A 16,211-nucleotide genomic window follows, 5' to 3' on the forward strand; every position below is an offset into this window, starting at 1 on the left:
GCAAAGTTACAGCAAGCGAAACGTCTGCAGGTGCAACAGAGAATGGCTCTCCCTGCACTGAAAGCCTGCATTGCTCGAGGTTTCAATAGCAGATACAGGGAGAAGTGGGAAAGTTTATCTGTGCAGCACCTGTGGGACCTCGTGGCGCAACGGTAGCGCGTCTGACTCCAGATCAGAAGGTTGCGTGTTCAAATCACGTCGGGGTCATAGAAATCACCGCTCAACTCTTTTCACCGTCCAACTCAGCGACAGCACTTTGGCTGAAAGGCAATTAGTGGGCCTGTGAATTTCAAGCCATTACTGAAAAGCGAAGGATTTCGGTGAAAAACACCAGTGTCCGCCACGGTGACTTTTACAGGCTTTGACGCGGAGAGTAGCAAAGAGTGCGCTAAGCAAGCGCTGACGGCGAGAGTAAATCGTTCAGCAGTCGGGCATTTCCTCCGCACCAGGGCGAAAGATGGCGTCGCCCGGCTGTAAAGAAATCGCCTGAACAGGGACTTGAACCCTGGACCCTCAGATTAAAAGTCTGATGCTCTACCGACAGAGCTATCCAGGCTTCGAGAGAGCACCCAGCTCTGCACGAACGTGGCTGTAACTTGGCTCTTCCTAACGTACGTTGGTAAGTCATGCACGGCGTGGCAAAGTTACAGCAAGCGAAACGTCTGCAGGTGCAACAGAGAATGGCTCTCCCTGCACTGAAAGCCTGCATTGCTAGAGGTTTCAATAGCAGATACAGGGAGAAGTGGGAAAGTTTATCTGTGCAGCACCTGTGGGACCTCGTGGCGCAACGGTAGCGCGTCTGACTCCAGATCAGAAGGTTGCGTGTTCAAATCACGTCGGGGTCATAGAAATCACCGCTCAACTCTTTTCACCGTCCAACTCAGCGACAGCACTTTGGCTGAAAGGCAATTAGTGGGCCTGTGAATTTCAAGCCATTACTGAAAAGCGAAGGATTTCGGTGAAAAACACCAGTGTCCGCCACGGTGACTTTTACAGGCTTTGACGCGGAGAGTAGCAAAGAGTGCGCTAAGCAAGCGCTGACGGCGAGAGTAAATCGTTCAGCAGTCGGGCATTTCCTCCGCACCAGGGCGAAAGATGGCGTCGCCCGGCTGTAAAGAAATCGCCTGAACAGGGACTTGAACCCTGGACCCTCAGATTAAAAGTCTGATGCTCTACCGACAGAGCTATCCAGGCTTCGAGAGAGCACCCAGCTCTGCACGAACGTGGCTGTAACTTGGCTCTTCCTAACGTACGTTGGTAAGTCATGCACGGCGTGGCAAAGTTACAGCAAGCGAAACGTCTGCAGGTGCAACAGAGAATGGCTCTCCCTGCACTGAAAGCCTGCATTGCTAGAGGTTTCAATAGCAGATACAGGGAGAAGTGGGAAAGTTTATCTGTGCAGCACCTGTGGGACCTCGTGGCGCAACGGTAGCGCGTCTGACTCCAGATCAGAAGGTTGCGTGTTCAAATCACGTCGGGGTCATAGAAATCACCGCTCAACTCTTTTCACCGTCCAACTCAGCGACAGCACTTTGGCTGAAAGGCAATTAGTGGGCCTGTGAATTTCAAGCCATTACTGAAAAGCGAAGGATTTCGGTGAAAAACACCAGTGTCCGCCACGGTGACTTTTACAGGCTTTGACGCGGAGAGTAGCAAAGAGTGCGCTAAGCAAGCGCTGACGGCGAGAGTAAATCGTTCAGCAGTCGGGCATTTCCTCCGCACCAGGGCGAAAGATGGCGTCGCCCGGCTGTAAAGAAATCGCCTGAACAGGGACTTGAACCCTGGACCCTCAGATTAAAAGTCTGATGCTCTACCGACAGAGCTATCCAGGCTTCGAGAGAGCACCCAGCTCTGCACGAACGTGGCTGTAACTTGGCTCTTCCTAACGTACGTTGGTAAGTCATGCACGGCGTGGCAAAGTTACAGCAAGCGAAACGTCTGCAGGTGCAACAGAGAATGGCTCTCCCTGCACTGAAAGCCTGCATTGCTAGAGGTTTCAATAGCAGATACAGGGAGAAGTGGGAAAGTTTATCTGTGCAGCACCTGTGGGACCTCGTGGCGCAACGGTAGCGCGTCTGACTCCAGATCAGAAGGTTGTGTGTTCAAATCACGTCGGGGTCATAGAAATCACCGCTCAACTCTTTTCACCGTCCAACTCAGCGACAGCACTTTGGCTGAAAGGCAATTAGTGGGCCTGTGAATTTCAAGCCATTACTGAAAAGCGAAGGATTTCGGTGAAAAACACCAGTGTCCGCCACGGTGACTTTTACAGGCTTTGACGCGGAGAGTAGCAAAGAGTGCGCTAAGCAAGCGCTGACGGCGAGAGTAAATCGTTCAGCAGTCGGGCATTTCCTCCGCACCAGGGCGAAAGATGGCGTCGCCCGGCTGTAAAGAAATCGCCTGAACAGGGACTTGAACCCTGGACCCTCAGATTAAAAGTCTGATGCTCTACCGACTGAGCTATCCAGGCTTCGAGAGAGCACCCAGCTCTGCACGAACGTGGCTGTAACTTGGCTCTTCCTAACGTACGTTGGTAAGTCATGCACGGCGTGGCAAAGTTACAGCAAGCGAAACGTCTGCAGGTGCAACAGAGAATGGCTCTCCCTGCACTGAAAGCCTGCATTGCTCGAGGTTTCAATAGCAGATACAGGGAGAAGTGGGAAAGTTTATCTTTGCAGCACCTGTGGGACCTCGTGGCGCAACGGTAGCGCGTCTGACTCCAGATCAGAAGGTTGCGTGTTCAAATCACGTCGGGGTCATAGAAATCACCGCTCAACTCTTTTCACCGTCCAACTCAGCGACAGCACTTTGGCTGAAAGGCAATTAGTGGGCCTGTGAATTTCAAGCCATTACTGAAAAGCGAAGGATTTCGGTGAAAAACACCAGTGTCCGCCACGGTGACTTTTACAGGCTTTGACGCGGAGAGTAGCAAAGAGTGCGCTAAGCAAGCGCTGACGGCGAGAGTAAATCGTTCAGCAGTCGGGCATTTCCTCCGCACCAGGGCGAAAGATGGCGTCGCCCGGCTGTAAAGAAATCGCCTGAACAGGGACTTGAACCCTGGACCCTCAGATTAAAAGTCTGATGCTCTACCGACTGAGCTATCCAGGCTTCGAGAGAGCACCCAGCTCTGCACGAACGTGGCTGTAACTTGGCTCTTCCTAACGTACGTTGGTAAGTCATGCACGGCGTGGCAAAGTTACAGCAAGCGAAACGTCTGCAGGTGCAACAGAGAATGGCTCTCCCTGCACTGAAAGCCTGCATTGCTCGAGGTTTCAATAGCAGATACAGGGAGAAGTGGGAAAGTTTATCTGTGCAGCACCTGTGGGACCTCGTGGCGCAACGGTAGCGCGTCTGACTCCAGATCAGAAGGTTGCGTGTTCAAATCACGTCGGGGTCATAGAAATCACCGCTCAACTCTTTTCACCGTCCAACTCAGCGACAGCACTTTGGCTGAAAGGCAATTAGTGGGCCTGTGAATTTCAAGCCATTACTGAAAAGCGAAGGATTTCGGTGAAAAACACCAGTGTCCGCCACGGTGACTTTTACAGGCTTTGACGCGGAGAGTAGCAAAGAGTGCGCTAAGCAAGCGCTGACGGCGAGAGTAAATCGTTCAGCAGTCGGGCATTTCCTCCGCACCAGGGCGAAAGATGGCGTCGCCCGGCTGTAAAGAAATCGCCTGAACAGGGACTTGAACCCTGGACCCTCAGATTAAAAGTCTGATGCTCTACCGACAGAGCTATCCAGGCTTCGAGAGAGCACCCAGCTCTGCACGAACGTGGCTGTAACTTGGCTCTTCCTAACGTACGTTGGTAAGTCATGCACGGCGTGGCAAAGTTACAGCAAGCGAAACGTCTGCAGGTGCAACAGAGAATGGCTCTCCCTGCACTGAAAGCCTGCATTGCTAGAGGTTTCAATAGCAGATACAGGGAGAAGTGGGAAAGTTTATCTGTGCAGCACCTGTGGGACCTCGTGGCGCAACGGTAGCGCGTCTGACTCCAGATCAGAAGGTTGCGTGTTCAAATCACGTCGGGGTCATAGAAATCACCGCTCAACTCTTTTCACCGTCCAACTCAGCGACAGCACTTTGGCTGAAAGGCAATTAGTGGGCCTGTGAATTTCAAGCCATTACTGAAAAGCGAAGGATTTCGGTGAAAAACACCAGTGTCCGCCACGGTGACTTTTACAGGCTTTGACGCGGAGAGTAGCAAAGAGTGCGCTAAGCAAGCGCTGACGGCGAGAGTAAATCGTTCAGCAGTCGGGCATTTCCTCCGCACCAGGGCGAAAGATGGCGTCGCCCGGCTGTAAAGAAATCGCCTGAACAGGGACTTGAACCCTGGACCCTCAGATTAAAAGTCTGATGCTCTACCGACTGAGCTATCCAGGCTTCGAGAGAGCACCCAGCTCTGCACGAACGTGGCTGTAACTTGGCTCTTCCTAACGTACGTTGGTAAGTCATGCACGGCGTGGCAAAGTTACAGCAAGCGAAACGTCTGCAGGTGCAACAGAGAATGGCTCTCCCTGCACTGAAAGCCTGCATTGCTCGAGGTTTCAATAGCAGATACAGGGAGAAGTGGGAAAGTTTATCTGTGCAGCACCTGTGGGACCTCGTGGCGCAACGGTAGCGCGTCTGACTCCAGATCAGAAGGTTGCGTGTTCAAATCACGTCGGGGTCATAGAAATCACCGCTCAACTCTTTTCACCGTCCAACTCAGCGACAGCACTTTGGCTGAAAGGCAATTAGTGGGCCTGTGAATTTCAAGCCATTACTGAAAAGCGAAGGATTTCGGTGAAAAACACCAGTGTCCGCCACGGTGACTTTTACAGGCTTTGACGCGGAGAGTAGCAAAGAGTGCGCTAAGCAAGCGCTGACGGCGAGAGTAAATCGTTCAGCAGTCGGGCATTTCCTCCGCACCAGGGCGAAAGATGGCGTCGCCCGGCTGTAAAGAAATCGCCTGAACAGGGACTTGAACCCTGGACCCTCAGATTAAAAGTCTGATGCTCTACCGACAGAGCTATCCAGGCTTCGAGAGAGCACCCAGCTCTGCACGAACGTGGCTGTAACTTGGCTCTTCCTAACGTACGTTGGTAAGTCATGCACGGCGTGGCAAAGTTACAGCAAGCGAAACGTCTGCAGGTGCAACAGAGAATGGCTCTCCCTGCACTGAAAGCCTGCATTGCTAGAGGTTTCAATAGCAGATACAGGGAGAAGTGGGAAAGTTTATCTGTGCAGCACCTGTGGGACCTCGTGGCGCAACGGTAGCGCGTCTGACTCCAGATCAGAAGGTTGCGTGTTCAAATCACGTCGGGGTCATAGAAATCACCGCTCAACTCTTTTCACCGTCCAACTCAGCGACAGCACTTTGGCTGAAAGGCAATTAGTGGGCCTGTGAATTTCAAGCCATTACTGAAAAGCGAAGGATTTCGGTGAAAAACACCAGTGTCCGCCACGGTGACTTTTACAGGCTTTGACGCGGAGAGTAGCAAAGAGTGCGCTAAGCAAGCGCTGACGGCGAGAGTAAATCGTTCAGCAGTCGGGCATTTCCTCCGCACCAGGGCGAAAGATGGCGTCGCCCGGCTGTAAAGAAATCGCCTGAACAGGGACTTGAACCCTGGACCCTCAGATTAAAAGTCTGATGCTCTACCGACTGAGCTATCCAGGCTTCGAGAGAGCACCCAGCTCTGCACGAACGTGGCTGTAACTTGGCTCTTCCTAACGTACGTTGGTAAGTCATGCACGGCGTGGCAAAGTTACAGCAAGCGAAACGTCTGCAGGTGCAACAGAGAATGGCTCTCCCTGCACTGAAAGCCTGCATTGCTCGAGGTTTCAATAGCAGATACAGGGAGAAGTGGGAAAGTTTATCTGTGCAGCACCTGTGGGACCTCGTGGCGCAACGGTAGCGCGTCTGACTCCAGATCAGAAGGTTGCGTGTTCAAATCACGTCGGGGTCATAGAAATCACCGCTCAACTCTTTTCACCGTCCAACTCAGCGACAGCACTTTGGCTGAAAGGCAATTAGTGGGCCTGTGAATTTCAAGCCATTACTGAAAAGCGAAGGATTTCGGTGAAAAACACCAGTGTCCGCCACGGTGACTTTTACAGGCTTTGACGCGGAGAGTAGCAAAGAGTGCGCTAAGCAAGCGCTGACGGCGAGAGTAAATCGTTCAGCAGTCGGGCATTTCCTCCGCACCAGGGCGAAAGATGGCGTCGCCCGGCTGTAAAGAAATCGCCTGAACAGGGACTTGAACCCTGGACCCTCAGATTAAAAGTCTGATGCTCTACCGACAAAGCTATCCAGGCTTCGAGAGAGCACCCAGCTCTGCACGAACGTGGCTGTAACTTGGCTCTTCCTAACGTACGTTGGTAAGTCATGCACGGCGTGGCAAAGTTACAGCAAGCGAAACGTCTGCAGGTGCAACAGAGAATGGCTCTCCCTGCACTGAAAGCCTGCATTGCTAGAGGTTTCAATAGCAGATACAGGGAGAAGTGGGAAAGTTTATCTGTGCAGCACCTGTGGGACCTCGTGGCGCAACGGTAGCGCGTCTGACTCCAGATCAGAAGGTTGCGTGTTCAAATCACGTCGGGGTCATAGAAATCACCGCTCAACTCTTTTCACCGTCCAACTCAGCGACAGCACTTTGGCTGAAAGGCAATTAGTGGGCCTGTGAATTTCAAGCCATTACTGAAAAGCGAAGGATTTCGGTGAAAAACACCAGTGTCCGCCACGGTGACTTTTACAGGCTTTGACGCGGAGAGTAGCAAAGAGTGCGCTAAGCAAGCGCTGACGGCGAGAGTAAATCGTTCAGCAGTCGGGCATTTCCTCCGCACCAGGGCGAAAGATGGCGTCGCCCGGCTGTAAAGAAATCGCCTGAACAGGGACTTGAACCCTGGACCCTCAGATTAAAAGTCTGATGCTCTACCGACTGAGCTATCCAGGCTTCGAGAGAGCACCCAGCTCTGCACGAACGTGGCTGTAACTTGGCTCTTCCTAACGTACGTTGGTAAGTCATGCACGGCGTGGCAAAGTTACAGCAAGCGAAACGTCTGCAGGTGCAACAGAGAATGGCTCTCCCTGCACTGAAAGCCTGCATTGCTCGAGGTTTCAATAGCAGATACAGGGAGAAGTGGGAAAGTTTATCTGTGCAGCACCTGTGGGACCTCGTGGCGCAACGGTAGCGCGTCTGACTCCAGATCAGAAGGTTGCGTGTTCAAATCACGTCGGGGTCATAGAAATCACCGCTCAACTCTTTTCACCGTCCAACTCAGCGACAGCACTTTGGCTGAAAGGCAATTAGTGGGCCTGTGAATTTCAAGCCATTACTGAAAAGCGAAGGATTTCGGTGAAAAACACCAGTGTCCGCCACGGTGACTTTTACAGGCTTTGACGCGGAGAGTAGCAAAGAGTGCGCTAAGCAAGCGCTGACGGCGAGAGTAAATCGTTCAGCAGTCGGGCATTTCCTCCGCACCAGGGCGAAAGATGGCGTCGCCCGGCTGTAAAGAAATCGCCTGAACAGGGACTTGAACCCTGGACCCTCAGATTAAAAGTCTGATGCTCTACCGACTGAGCTATCCAGGCTTCGAGAGAGCACCCAGCTCTGCACGAACGTGGCTGTAACTTGGCTCTTCCTAACGTACGTTGGTAAGTCATGCACGGCGTGGCAAAGTTACAGCAAGCGAAACGTCTGCAGGTGCAACAGAGAATGGCTCTCCCTGCACTGAAAGCCTGCATTGCTCGAGGTTTCAATAGCAGATACAGGGAGAAGTGGTAAAGTTTATCTTTGCAGCACCTGTGGGACCTCGTGGCGCAACGGTAGCGCGTCTGACTCCAGATCAGAAGGTTGCGTGTTCAAATCACGTCGGGGTCATAGAAATCACCGCTCAACTCTTTTCACCGTCCAACTCAGCGACAGCACTTTGGCTGAAAGGCAATTAGTGGGCCTGTGAATTTCAAGCCATTACTGAAAAGCGAAGGATTTCGGTGAAAAACACCAGTGTCCGCCACGGTGACTTTTACAGGCTTTGACGCGGAGAGTAGCAAAGAGTGCGCTAAGCAAGCGCTGACGGCGAGAGTAAATCGTTCAGCAGTCGGGCATTTCCTCCGCACCAGGGGGAAAGATGGCGTCGCCCGGCTGTAAAGAAATCGCCTGAACAGGGACTTGAACCCTGGACCCTCAGATTAAAAGTCTGATGCTCTACCGACTGAGCTATCCAGGCTTCGAGAGAGCACCCAGCTCTGCACGAACGTGGCTGTAACTTGGCTCTTCCTAACGTACGTTGGTAAGTCATGCACGGCGTGGCAAAGTTACAGCAAGCGAAACGTCTGCAGGTGCAACAGAGAATGGCTCTCCCTGCACTGAAAGCCTGCATTGCTCGAGGTTTCAATAGCAGATACAGGGAGAAGTGGGAAAGTTTATCTGTGCAGCACCTGTGGGACCTCGTGGCGCAACGGTAGCGCGTCTGACTCCAGATCAGAAGGTTGCGTGTTCAAATCACGTCGGGGTCATAGAAATCACCGCTCAACTCTTTTCACCGTCCAACTCAGCGACAGCACTTTGGCTGAAAGGCAATTAGTGGGCCAGTGAATTTCAAGCCATTACTGAAAAGCGAAGGATTTCGGTGAAAAACACCAGTGTCCGCCACGGTGACTTTTACAGGCTTTGACGCGGAGAGTAGCAAAGAGTGCGCTAAGCAAGCGCTGACGGCGAGAGTAAATCGTTTAGCAGTCGGGCATTTCCTCCGCACCAGGGCGAAAGATGGCGTCGCCTGGCTGTAAAGAAATCGCCTGAACAGGGACTTGAACCCTGGACCCTCAGATTAAAAGTCTGATGCTCTACCGACTGAGCTATCCAGGCTTCGAGAGAGCACCCAGCTCTGCACGAACGTGGCTGTAACTTGGCTCTTCCTAACGTACGTTGGTAAGTCATGCACGGCGTGGCAAAGTTACAGCAAGCGAAACGTCTGCAGGTGCAACAGAGATGGCTCTGCCTGCACTGAAAGCCTGCATTGCTCGAGGTTTCAATAGCAGATACAGGGAGAAGTGGGAAAGTTTATCTGTGCAGCACCTGTGGGACCTCGTGGAGCAACGGTAGCGCGTCTGACTCCAGATCAGAAGGTTGCGTGTTCAAATCACGTCGGGGTCATAGAAATCACCGCTCAACTCTTTTCACCGTCCAACTCAGCGACAGCACTTTGGCTGAAAGGCAATTAGTGGGCCTGTGAATTTCAAGCCATTACTGAAAAGCGATGGATTTCGGTGAAAAACACCAGTGTCCGCCACGGTGACTTTTACAGGCTTTGACGCGGAGAGTAGCAAAGAGTGCGCTAAGCAAGCGCTGACGGCGAGAGTACATTGTTCAGCAGTCGGGCACTTCCTCCGCACCAGGGCGAAAGATGGCGTCGCCCGGCTTTAAAGAAATCGCCTGAACAGGGACTTGAACCCTGGACCCTCAGATTAAAAGTCTGATGCTCTACCGACTGAGCTATCCAGGATTCGAGAGAGCACCCAGCTCTGCACGAACGTGGCTGTAACTTGGCTCTTCCTAACGTACGTTGGTAAGTCATGCACGGCGTGGCAAAGTTACAGCAAGCGAAACGTCTGCAGGTGCAACAGAGAATGGCTCTCCCTGCACTGAAAGCCTGCATTGCTCGAGGTTTCAATAGCAGATACAGGGAGAAGTGGGAAAGTTTATCTGTGCAGCACCTGTGGGACCTCGTGGCGCAACGGTAGCGCGTCTGACTCCAGATCAGAAGGTTGCGTGTTCAAATCACGTCGGGGTCATAGAAATCACCGCTCAACTCTTTTCACCGTCCAACTCAGCGACAGCACTTTGGCTGAAAGGCAATTAGTGGGCCTGTGAATTTCAAGCCATTACTGAAAAGCGAAGGATTTCGGTGAAAAACACCAGTGTCCGCCACGGTGACTTTTACAGGCTTTGACGCGGAGAGTAGCAAAGAGTGCGCTAAGCAAGCGCTGACGGCGAGAGTAAATCGTTCAGCAGTCGGGCATTTCCTCCGCACCAGGGCGAAAGATGGCGTCGCCCGGCTTTAAAGAAATCGCCTGAACAGGGACTTGAACCCTGGACCCTCAGATTAAAAGTCTGATGCTCTACCGACTGAGCTATCCAGGCTTCGAGAGAGCTCCCAGCTCTGCACGAACGTGGCTGTAACTTGGCTCTTCCTAACGTACGTTGGTAAGTCATGCACGGCGTGGCAAAGTTACAGCAAGCGAAACGTCTGCAGGTGCAACAGAGAATGGCTCTCCCTGCACTGAAAGCCTGCATTGCTCGAGGTTTCAATAGCCGATACAGGGAGAGGTGGGAAAGTTTATCTTTGCAGCACCTGTGGGACCTCGTGGCGCAACGGTAGCGCGTCTGACTCCAGATCAGAAGGTTGCGTGTTCAAATCACGTCGGGGTCATAGAAATCACCGCCCAACTCAGCGACAGCACTTTGGCTGAAAGGCAATTAGTGGGCCTGTGAATTTCAAGCCATTACTGAAAAGCGAAGAATTTCGGTGAAAAACACCAGTGTCCGCCACGGTGACTTTTACAGGCTTTGACGCGGAAAGTAGCAAAGAGTGCGCTAAGCAAGCGCTGACGGCGAGAGTACATTGTTCAGCAGTCGGGCATTTCCTCCGCACCAGGGCGAAAGATGGCGTCGCCCGGCTTTAAAGAAATCGCCTGAACAGGGACTTGAACCCTGGACCCTCAGATTAAAAGTCTGATGCTCTACCGACTGAGCTATCCAGGCTTCGAGAGAGCTCCCAGCTCTGCACGAACGTGGCTGTAACTTGGCTCTTCCTAACGTACGTTGGTAAGTCATGCACGGCGTGGCAAAGTTACAGCAAGCGAAACGTCTGCAGGTGCAACAGAGAATGGCTCTCCCTGCACTGAAAGCCTGCATTGCTCGAGGTTTCAATAGCCGATACAGGGAGAGGTGGGAAAGTTTATCTTTGCAGCACCTGTGGGACCTCGTGGCGCAACGGTAGCGCGTCTGACTCCAGATCAGAAGGTTGCGTGTTCAAATCACGTCGGGGTCATAGAAATCACCGCTCAACTCTTTTCACCGCCCAACTCAGCGACAGCACTTTGGCTGAAAGGCAATTAGTGGGCCTGTGAATTTCAAGCCATTACTGAAAAGCGAAGGATTTCGGTGAAAAACACCAGTGTCCGCCACGGTGGCTTTTACAGGCTTTGACGCGGAAAGTAGCAAAGAGTGCGCTAAGCAAGCGCTGACGGCGAGAGTACATTGTTCAGCAGTCGGGCATTTCCTCCGCACCAGGGCGAAAGATGGCGTCGCCCGGCTGTAAAGAAATCGCCTGAACAGGGACTTGAACCCTGGACCCTCAGATTAAAAGTCTGATGCTCTACCGACTGAGCTATCCAGGCTTCGAGAGAGCACCCAGCTCTGCACGAACGTGGCTGTAACTTGGCTCTTCCTAACGTACGTTGGTAAGTCATGCACGGCGTGGCAAAGTTACAGCAAGCGAAACGTCTGCAGGTGCAACAGAGAATGGCTCTCCCTGCACTGAAAGCCTGCATTGCTCGAGGTTTCAATAGCCGATACAGGGAGAGGTGGGAAAGTTTATCTTTGCAGCACCTGTGGGACCTCGTGGCGCAACGGTAGCGCGTCTGACTCCAGATCAGAAGGTTGCGTGTTCAAATCACGTCGGGGTCATAGAAATCACCGCTCAACTCTTTTCACCGCCCAACTCAGCGACAGCACTTTGGCTGAAAGGCAATTAGTGGGCCTGTGAATTTCAAGCCATTACTGAAAAGCGAAGGATTTCGGTGAAAAACACCAGTGTCCGCCACGGTGACTTTTACAGGCTTTGACGCGGAGAGTAGCAAAGAGTGCGCTAAGCAAGCGCTGACGGCGAGAGTAAATCGTTCAGCAGTCGGGCATTTCCTCCGCACCAGGGCGAAAGATGGCGTCGCCCGGCTGTAAAGAAATCGCCTGAACAGGGACTTGAAACCTGGACCCTCAGATTAAAAGTCTGATACTCTACCGACTGAGCTATCCAGGCTTCGAGAGAGCTCCCAGCTCTGCACGAACGTGGCTGTAACTTGGCTCTTCCTAACGTACGTTGGTAAGTCATGCACGGCGTGGCAAAGTTACAGCAAGCGAAACGTCTGCAGGTGCAACAGAGAATGGCTCTCCCTGCACTGAAAGCCTGCATTGCTCGAGGTTTCAATAGCCGATACAGGGAGAGGTGGGAAAGTTTATCTTTGCAGCACCTGTGTTCGCAACGGTGGCGCAACGGTAGCGCGTCTGACTCCAGATCAGAAGGTTGCGTGTTCAAATCACGTCGGGGTCATAGAAATCACCGCCCAACTCAGCGACAGCACTTTGGCTGAAAGGCAATTAGTGGGCCTGTGAATTTCAAGCCATTACTGAAAAGCGAAAGATTTCGGTGAAAAACACCAGTGTCCGCCACGGTGGCTTTTACAGGTTTTGACGCGGAAAGTAGCAAAGAGTGCGCTAAGCAAGCGCTGACGGCGAGAGTACATTGTTCAGCAGTCGGGCATTTCCTCCGCACCAGGGCGAAAGATGGCGTCGCCCGGCTTTAAAGAAATCGCAGGAACAGGGACTTGAACCCTGGACCCTCAGATGAAAAGTCTGATGCTCTACCGACTGAGCTATCCAGGCTTCGAGAGAGCACCCAGCTCTGCACGAACGTGGCTGTAACTTGGCTCTTCCTAACGTACGTTGGTAAGTCATGCACGGCGTGGCAAAGTTACAGCAAGCGAAACGTCTGCAGGTGCAACAGAGAATGGCTCTCCCTGCACTGAAAGCCTGCATTGCTCGAGGTTTCAATAGCAGATACAGGGAGAAGTGGGAAAGTTTATCTGTGCAGCACCTGTGGGACCTCGTGGCGCAACGGTAGCGCGTCTGACTCCAGATCAGAAGGTTGCGTGTTCAAATCACGTCGGGGCATAGAAATCACCGCTCAACACTTTTCACCGTCCAACTCAGCGACAGCACTTTGGCTGAAAGGCAATTAGTGGGCCTGTGAATTTCAAGCCATTACTGAAAAGCGAAGGATTTCGGTGAAAAACACCAGTGTCCGCCACGGTGACTTTTACAGGCTTTGACGCGGAGAGTAGCAAAGAGTGCGCTAAGCAAGCGCTGACGGCGAGAGTAAATCGTTCAGCAGTCGGGCATTTCCTCCGCACCAGGGCGAAAGATGGCGTCGCCTGGCTGTAAAGAAATCGCCTGAACAGGGACTTGAACCCTGGACCCTCAGATTAAAAGTCTGATGCTCTACCGACTGAGCTATCCAGGCTTCGAGAGAGCACCCAGCTCTGCACGAACGTGGCTGTAACTTGGCTCTTCCTAACGTACGTTGGTAAGTCATGCACGGCGTGGCAAAGTTACAGCAAGCGAAACGTCTGCAGGTGCAACAGAGATGGCTCTGCCTGCACTGAAAGCCTGCATTGCTCGAGGTTTCAATAGCAGATACAGGGAGAAGTGGGAAAGTTTATCTGTGCAGCACCTGTGGGACCTCGTGGAGCAACGGTAGCGCGTCTGACTCCAGATCAGAAGGTTGCGTGTTCAAATCACGTCGGGGTCATAGAAATCACCGCTCAACTCTTTTCACCGTCCAACTCAGCGACAGCACTTTGGCTGAAAGGCAATTAGTGGGCCTGTGAATTTCAAGCCATTACTGAAAAGCGATGGATTTCGGTGAAAAACACCAGTGTCCGCCACGGTGACTTTTACAGGCTTTGACGCGGAGAGTAGCAAAGAGTGCGCTAAGCAAGCGCTGACGGCGAGAGTACATTGTTCAGCAGTCGGGCACTTCCTCCGCACCAGGGCGAAAGATGGCGTCGCCCGGCTTTAAAGAAATCGCCTGAACAGGGACTTGAACCCTGGACCCTCAGATTAAAAGTCTGATGCTCTACCGACTGAGCTATCCAGGATTCGAGAGAGCACCCAGCTCTGCACGAACGTGGCTGTAACTTGGCTCTTCCTAACGTACGTTGGTAAGTCATGCACGGCGTGGCAAAGTTACAGCAAGCGAAACGTCTGCAGGTGCAACAGAGAATGGCTCTCCCTGCACTGAAAGCCTGCATTGCTCGAGGTTTCAATAGCAGATACAGGGAGAAGTGGGAAAGTTTATCTGTGCAGCACCTGTGGGACCTCGTGGCGCAACGGTAGCGCGTCTGACTCCAGATCAGAAGGTTGCGTGTTCAAATCACGTCGGGGTCATAGAAATCACCGCTCAACTCTTTTCACCGTCCAACTCAGCGACAGCACTTTGGCTGAAAGGCAATTAGTGGGCCTGTGAATTTCAAGCCATTACTGAAAAGCGAAGGATTTCGGTGAAAAACACCAGTGTCCGCCACGGTGACTTTTACAGGCTTTGACGCGGAGAGTAGCAAAGAGTGCGCTAAGCAAGCGCTGACGGCGAGAGTAAATCGTTCAGCAGTCGGGCATTTCCTCCGCACCAGGGCGAAAGATGGCGTCGCCCGGCTTTAAAGAAATCGCCTGAACAGGGACTTGAACCCTGGACCCTCAGATTAAAAGTCTGATGCTCTACCGACTGAGCTATCCAGGCTTCGAGAGAGCTCCCAGCTCTGCACGAACGTGGCTGTAACTTGGCTCTTCCTAACGTACGTTGGTAAGTCATGCACGGCGTGGCAAAGTTACAGCAAGCGAAACGTCTGCAGGTGCAACAGAGAATGGCTCTCCCTGCACTGAAAGCCTGCATTGCTCGAGGTTTCAATAGCCGATACAGGGAGAGGTGGGAAAGTTTATCTTTGCAGCACCTGTGGGACCTCGTGGCGCAACGGTAGCGCGTCTGACTCCAGATCAGAAGGTTGCGTGTTCAAATCACGTCGGGGTCATAGAAATCACCGCCCAACTCAGCGACAGCACTTTGGCTGAAAGGCAATTAGTGGGCCTGTGAATTTCAAGCCATTACTGAAAAGCGAAGAATTTCGGTGAAAAACACCAGTGTCCGCCACGGTGACTTTTACAGGCTTTGACGCGGAAAGTAGCAAAGAGTGCGCTAAGCAAGCGCTGACGGCGAGAGTACATTGTTCAGCAGTCGGGCATTTCCTCCGCACCAGGGCGAAAGATGGCGTCGCCCGGCTTTAAAGAAATCGCCTGAACAGGGACTTGAACCCTGGACCCTCAGATTAAAAGTCTGATGCTCTACCGACTGAGCTATCCAGGCTTCGAGAGAGCTCCCAGCTCTGCACGAACGTGGCTGTAACTTGGCTCTTCCTAACGTACGTTGGTAAGTCATGCACGGCGTGGCAAAGTTACAGCAAGCGAAACGTCTGCAGGTGCAACAGAGAATGGCTCTCCCTGCACTGAAAGCCTGCATTGCTCGAGGTTTCAATAGCCGATACAGGGAGAGGTGGGAAAGTTTATCTTTGCAGCACCTGTGGGACCTCGTGGCGCAACGGTAGCGCGTCTGACTCCAGATCAGAAGGTTGCGTGTTCAAATCACGTCGGGGTCATAGAAATCACCGCTCAACTCTTTTCACCGCCCAACTCAGCGACAGCACTTTGGCTGAAAGGCAATTAGTGGGCCTGTGAATTTCAAGCCATTACTGAAAAGCGAAGGATTTCGGTGAAAAACACCAGTGTCCGCCACGGTGGCTTTTACAGGCTTTGACGCGGAAAGTAGCAAAGAGTGCGCTAAGCAAGCGCTGACGGCGAGAGTACATTGTTCAGCAGTCGGGCATTTCCTCCGCACCAGGGCGAAAGATGGCGTCGCCCGGCTGTAAAGAAATCGCCTGAACAGGGACTTGAACCCTGGACCCTCAGATTAAAAGTCTGATGCTCTACCGACTGAGCTATCCAGGCTTCGAGAGAGCACCCAGCTCTGCACGAACGTGGCTGTAACTTGGCTCTTCCTAACGTACGTTGGTAAGTCATGCACGGCGTGGCAAAGTTACAGCAAGCGAAACGTCTGCAGGTGCAACAGAGAATGGCTCTCCCTGCACTGAAAGCCTGCATTGCTCGAGGTTTCAATAGCCGATACAGGGAGAGGTGGGAAAGTTTATCTTTGCAGCACCTGTGGGACCTCGTGGCGCAACGGTAGCGCGTCTGACTCCAGATCAGAAGGTTGCGTGTTCAAATCACGTCGGGGTCATAGAAATCACCGCTCAACTCTTTTCACCGCCCAACTCAGCGACAGCACTTTGGCTGAAAGGCAATTAGTGGGCCTGTGAATTTCAAGCCATTACTGAAAAGCGAAG

General features: G+C 52.6%; 36 non-coding genes across 36 annotated transcripts; 21 read left to right on the plus strand and 15 right to left on the minus strand.

Moving 5' to 3' along the window:
• The first annotated feature begins 135 nt into the window (after positions 1–135).
• Positions 136–207, plus strand: trnaw-cca (transfer RNA tryptophan (anticodon CCA)). Its single transcript has one exon. It is a non-coding gene; the product is annotated as a tRNA-Trp (tRNA).
• Positions 208–773: 566 nt separating this feature from the next.
• trnaw-cca (transfer RNA tryptophan (anticodon CCA)) lies at positions 774–845 on the plus strand. Its single transcript has one exon. It is a non-coding gene; the product is annotated as a tRNA-Trp (tRNA).
• Positions 846–1,411: 566 nt separating this feature from the next.
• On the plus strand, positions 1,412–1,483 carry trnaw-cca (transfer RNA tryptophan (anticodon CCA)). Its single transcript has one exon. It is a non-coding gene; the product is annotated as a tRNA-Trp (tRNA).
• Positions 1,484–2,397: 914 nt separating this feature from the next.
• On the minus strand, positions 2,398–2,470 carry trnak-uuu (transfer RNA lysine (anticodon UUU)). Its single transcript has one exon. It is a non-coding gene; the product is annotated as a tRNA-Lys (tRNA).
• Positions 2,471–2,687: 217 nt separating this feature from the next.
• On the plus strand, positions 2,688–2,759 carry trnaw-cca (transfer RNA tryptophan (anticodon CCA)). The gene has a single exon. It is a non-coding gene; the product is annotated as a tRNA-Trp (tRNA).
• Positions 2,760–3,035: 276 nt separating this feature from the next.
• On the minus strand, positions 3,036–3,108 carry trnak-uuu (transfer RNA lysine (anticodon UUU)). The gene has a single exon. It is a non-coding gene; the product is annotated as a tRNA-Lys (tRNA).
• Positions 3,109–3,325: 217 nt separating this feature from the next.
• On the plus strand, positions 3,326–3,397 carry trnaw-cca (transfer RNA tryptophan (anticodon CCA)). Its single transcript has one exon. It is a non-coding gene; the product is annotated as a tRNA-Trp (tRNA).
• A 566-nt stretch (positions 3,398–3,963) lies between these two features.
• trnaw-cca (transfer RNA tryptophan (anticodon CCA)) lies at positions 3,964–4,035 on the plus strand. Its single transcript has one exon. It is a non-coding gene; the product is annotated as a tRNA-Trp (tRNA).
• Positions 4,036–4,311: 276 nt separating this feature from the next.
• trnak-uuu (transfer RNA lysine (anticodon UUU)) lies at positions 4,312–4,384 on the minus strand. The gene has a single exon. It is a non-coding gene; the product is annotated as a tRNA-Lys (tRNA).
• A 217-nt stretch (positions 4,385–4,601) lies between these two features.
• Positions 4,602–4,673, plus strand: trnaw-cca (transfer RNA tryptophan (anticodon CCA)). The gene has a single exon. It is a non-coding gene; the product is annotated as a tRNA-Trp (tRNA).
• Positions 4,674–5,239: 566 nt separating this feature from the next.
• trnaw-cca (transfer RNA tryptophan (anticodon CCA)) lies at positions 5,240–5,311 on the plus strand. The gene has a single exon. It is a non-coding gene; the product is annotated as a tRNA-Trp (tRNA).
• A 276-nt stretch (positions 5,312–5,587) lies between these two features.
• On the minus strand, positions 5,588–5,660 carry trnak-uuu (transfer RNA lysine (anticodon UUU)). Its single transcript has one exon. It is a non-coding gene; the product is annotated as a tRNA-Lys (tRNA).
• A 217-nt stretch (positions 5,661–5,877) lies between these two features.
• On the plus strand, positions 5,878–5,949 carry trnaw-cca (transfer RNA tryptophan (anticodon CCA)). Its single transcript has one exon. It is a non-coding gene; the product is annotated as a tRNA-Trp (tRNA).
• A 566-nt stretch (positions 5,950–6,515) lies between these two features.
• On the plus strand, positions 6,516–6,587 carry trnaw-cca (transfer RNA tryptophan (anticodon CCA)). The gene has a single exon. It is a non-coding gene; the product is annotated as a tRNA-Trp (tRNA).
• A 276-nt stretch (positions 6,588–6,863) lies between these two features.
• trnak-uuu (transfer RNA lysine (anticodon UUU)) lies at positions 6,864–6,936 on the minus strand. Its single transcript has one exon. It is a non-coding gene; the product is annotated as a tRNA-Lys (tRNA).
• Positions 6,937–7,153: 217 nt separating this feature from the next.
• trnaw-cca (transfer RNA tryptophan (anticodon CCA)) lies at positions 7,154–7,225 on the plus strand. Its single transcript has one exon. It is a non-coding gene; the product is annotated as a tRNA-Trp (tRNA).
• Positions 7,226–7,501: 276 nt separating this feature from the next.
• On the minus strand, positions 7,502–7,574 carry trnak-uuu (transfer RNA lysine (anticodon UUU)). Its single transcript has one exon. It is a non-coding gene; the product is annotated as a tRNA-Lys (tRNA).
• Positions 7,575–7,791: 217 nt separating this feature from the next.
• On the plus strand, positions 7,792–7,863 carry trnaw-cca (transfer RNA tryptophan (anticodon CCA)). Its single transcript has one exon. It is a non-coding gene; the product is annotated as a tRNA-Trp (tRNA).
• A 276-nt stretch (positions 7,864–8,139) lies between these two features.
• trnak-uuu (transfer RNA lysine (anticodon UUU)) lies at positions 8,140–8,212 on the minus strand. The gene has a single exon. It is a non-coding gene; the product is annotated as a tRNA-Lys (tRNA).
• A 217-nt stretch (positions 8,213–8,429) lies between these two features.
• On the plus strand, positions 8,430–8,501 carry trnaw-cca (transfer RNA tryptophan (anticodon CCA)). The gene has a single exon. It is a non-coding gene; the product is annotated as a tRNA-Trp (tRNA).
• Positions 8,502–8,777: 276 nt separating this feature from the next.
• Positions 8,778–8,850, minus strand: trnak-uuu (transfer RNA lysine (anticodon UUU)). Its single transcript has one exon. It is a non-coding gene; the product is annotated as a tRNA-Lys (tRNA).
• Positions 8,851–9,704: 854 nt separating this feature from the next.
• Positions 9,705–9,776, plus strand: trnaw-cca (transfer RNA tryptophan (anticodon CCA)). The gene has a single exon. It is a non-coding gene; the product is annotated as a tRNA-Trp (tRNA).
• A 276-nt stretch (positions 9,777–10,052) lies between these two features.
• trnak-uuu (transfer RNA lysine (anticodon UUU)) lies at positions 10,053–10,125 on the minus strand. The gene has a single exon. It is a non-coding gene; the product is annotated as a tRNA-Lys (tRNA).
• A 217-nt stretch (positions 10,126–10,342) lies between these two features.
• trnaw-cca (transfer RNA tryptophan (anticodon CCA)) lies at positions 10,343–10,414 on the plus strand. Its single transcript has one exon. It is a non-coding gene; the product is annotated as a tRNA-Trp (tRNA).
• A 259-nt stretch (positions 10,415–10,673) lies between these two features.
• trnak-uuu (transfer RNA lysine (anticodon UUU)) lies at positions 10,674–10,746 on the minus strand. Its single transcript has one exon. It is a non-coding gene; the product is annotated as a tRNA-Lys (tRNA).
• A 217-nt stretch (positions 10,747–10,963) lies between these two features.
• trnaw-cca (transfer RNA tryptophan (anticodon CCA)) lies at positions 10,964–11,035 on the plus strand. The gene has a single exon. It is a non-coding gene; the product is annotated as a tRNA-Trp (tRNA).
• A 276-nt stretch (positions 11,036–11,311) lies between these two features.
• On the minus strand, positions 11,312–11,384 carry trnak-uuu (transfer RNA lysine (anticodon UUU)). Its single transcript has one exon. It is a non-coding gene; the product is annotated as a tRNA-Lys (tRNA).
• Positions 11,385–11,601: 217 nt separating this feature from the next.
• Positions 11,602–11,673, plus strand: trnaw-cca (transfer RNA tryptophan (anticodon CCA)). Its single transcript has one exon. It is a non-coding gene; the product is annotated as a tRNA-Trp (tRNA).
• Positions 11,674–13,209: 1,536 nt separating this feature from the next.
• Positions 13,210–13,282, minus strand: trnak-uuu (transfer RNA lysine (anticodon UUU)). Its single transcript has one exon. It is a non-coding gene; the product is annotated as a tRNA-Lys (tRNA).
• Positions 13,283–14,136: 854 nt separating this feature from the next.
• Positions 14,137–14,208, plus strand: trnaw-cca (transfer RNA tryptophan (anticodon CCA)). Its single transcript has one exon. It is a non-coding gene; the product is annotated as a tRNA-Trp (tRNA).
• A 276-nt stretch (positions 14,209–14,484) lies between these two features.
• trnak-uuu (transfer RNA lysine (anticodon UUU)) lies at positions 14,485–14,557 on the minus strand. The gene has a single exon. It is a non-coding gene; the product is annotated as a tRNA-Lys (tRNA).
• A 217-nt stretch (positions 14,558–14,774) lies between these two features.
• Positions 14,775–14,846, plus strand: trnaw-cca (transfer RNA tryptophan (anticodon CCA)). Its single transcript has one exon. It is a non-coding gene; the product is annotated as a tRNA-Trp (tRNA).
• A 259-nt stretch (positions 14,847–15,105) lies between these two features.
• trnak-uuu (transfer RNA lysine (anticodon UUU)) lies at positions 15,106–15,178 on the minus strand. Its single transcript has one exon. It is a non-coding gene; the product is annotated as a tRNA-Lys (tRNA).
• A 217-nt stretch (positions 15,179–15,395) lies between these two features.
• On the plus strand, positions 15,396–15,467 carry trnaw-cca (transfer RNA tryptophan (anticodon CCA)). Its single transcript has one exon. It is a non-coding gene; the product is annotated as a tRNA-Trp (tRNA).
• A 276-nt stretch (positions 15,468–15,743) lies between these two features.
• Positions 15,744–15,816, minus strand: trnak-uuu (transfer RNA lysine (anticodon UUU)). The gene has a single exon. It is a non-coding gene; the product is annotated as a tRNA-Lys (tRNA).
• Positions 15,817–16,033: 217 nt separating this feature from the next.
• On the plus strand, positions 16,034–16,105 carry trnaw-cca (transfer RNA tryptophan (anticodon CCA)). The gene has a single exon. It is a non-coding gene; the product is annotated as a tRNA-Trp (tRNA).
• The last annotated feature ends 106 nt before the right edge of the window (positions 16,106–16,211 follow it).

Source organism: Sardina pilchardus, chromosome 5 (genome assembly GCF_963854185.1).
Source record: "Sardina pilchardus chromosome 5, fSarPil1.1, whole genome shotgun sequence".
NCBI lineage: Eukaryota > Metazoa > Chordata > Actinopteri > Clupeiformes > Clupeidae > Sardina > Sardina pilchardus.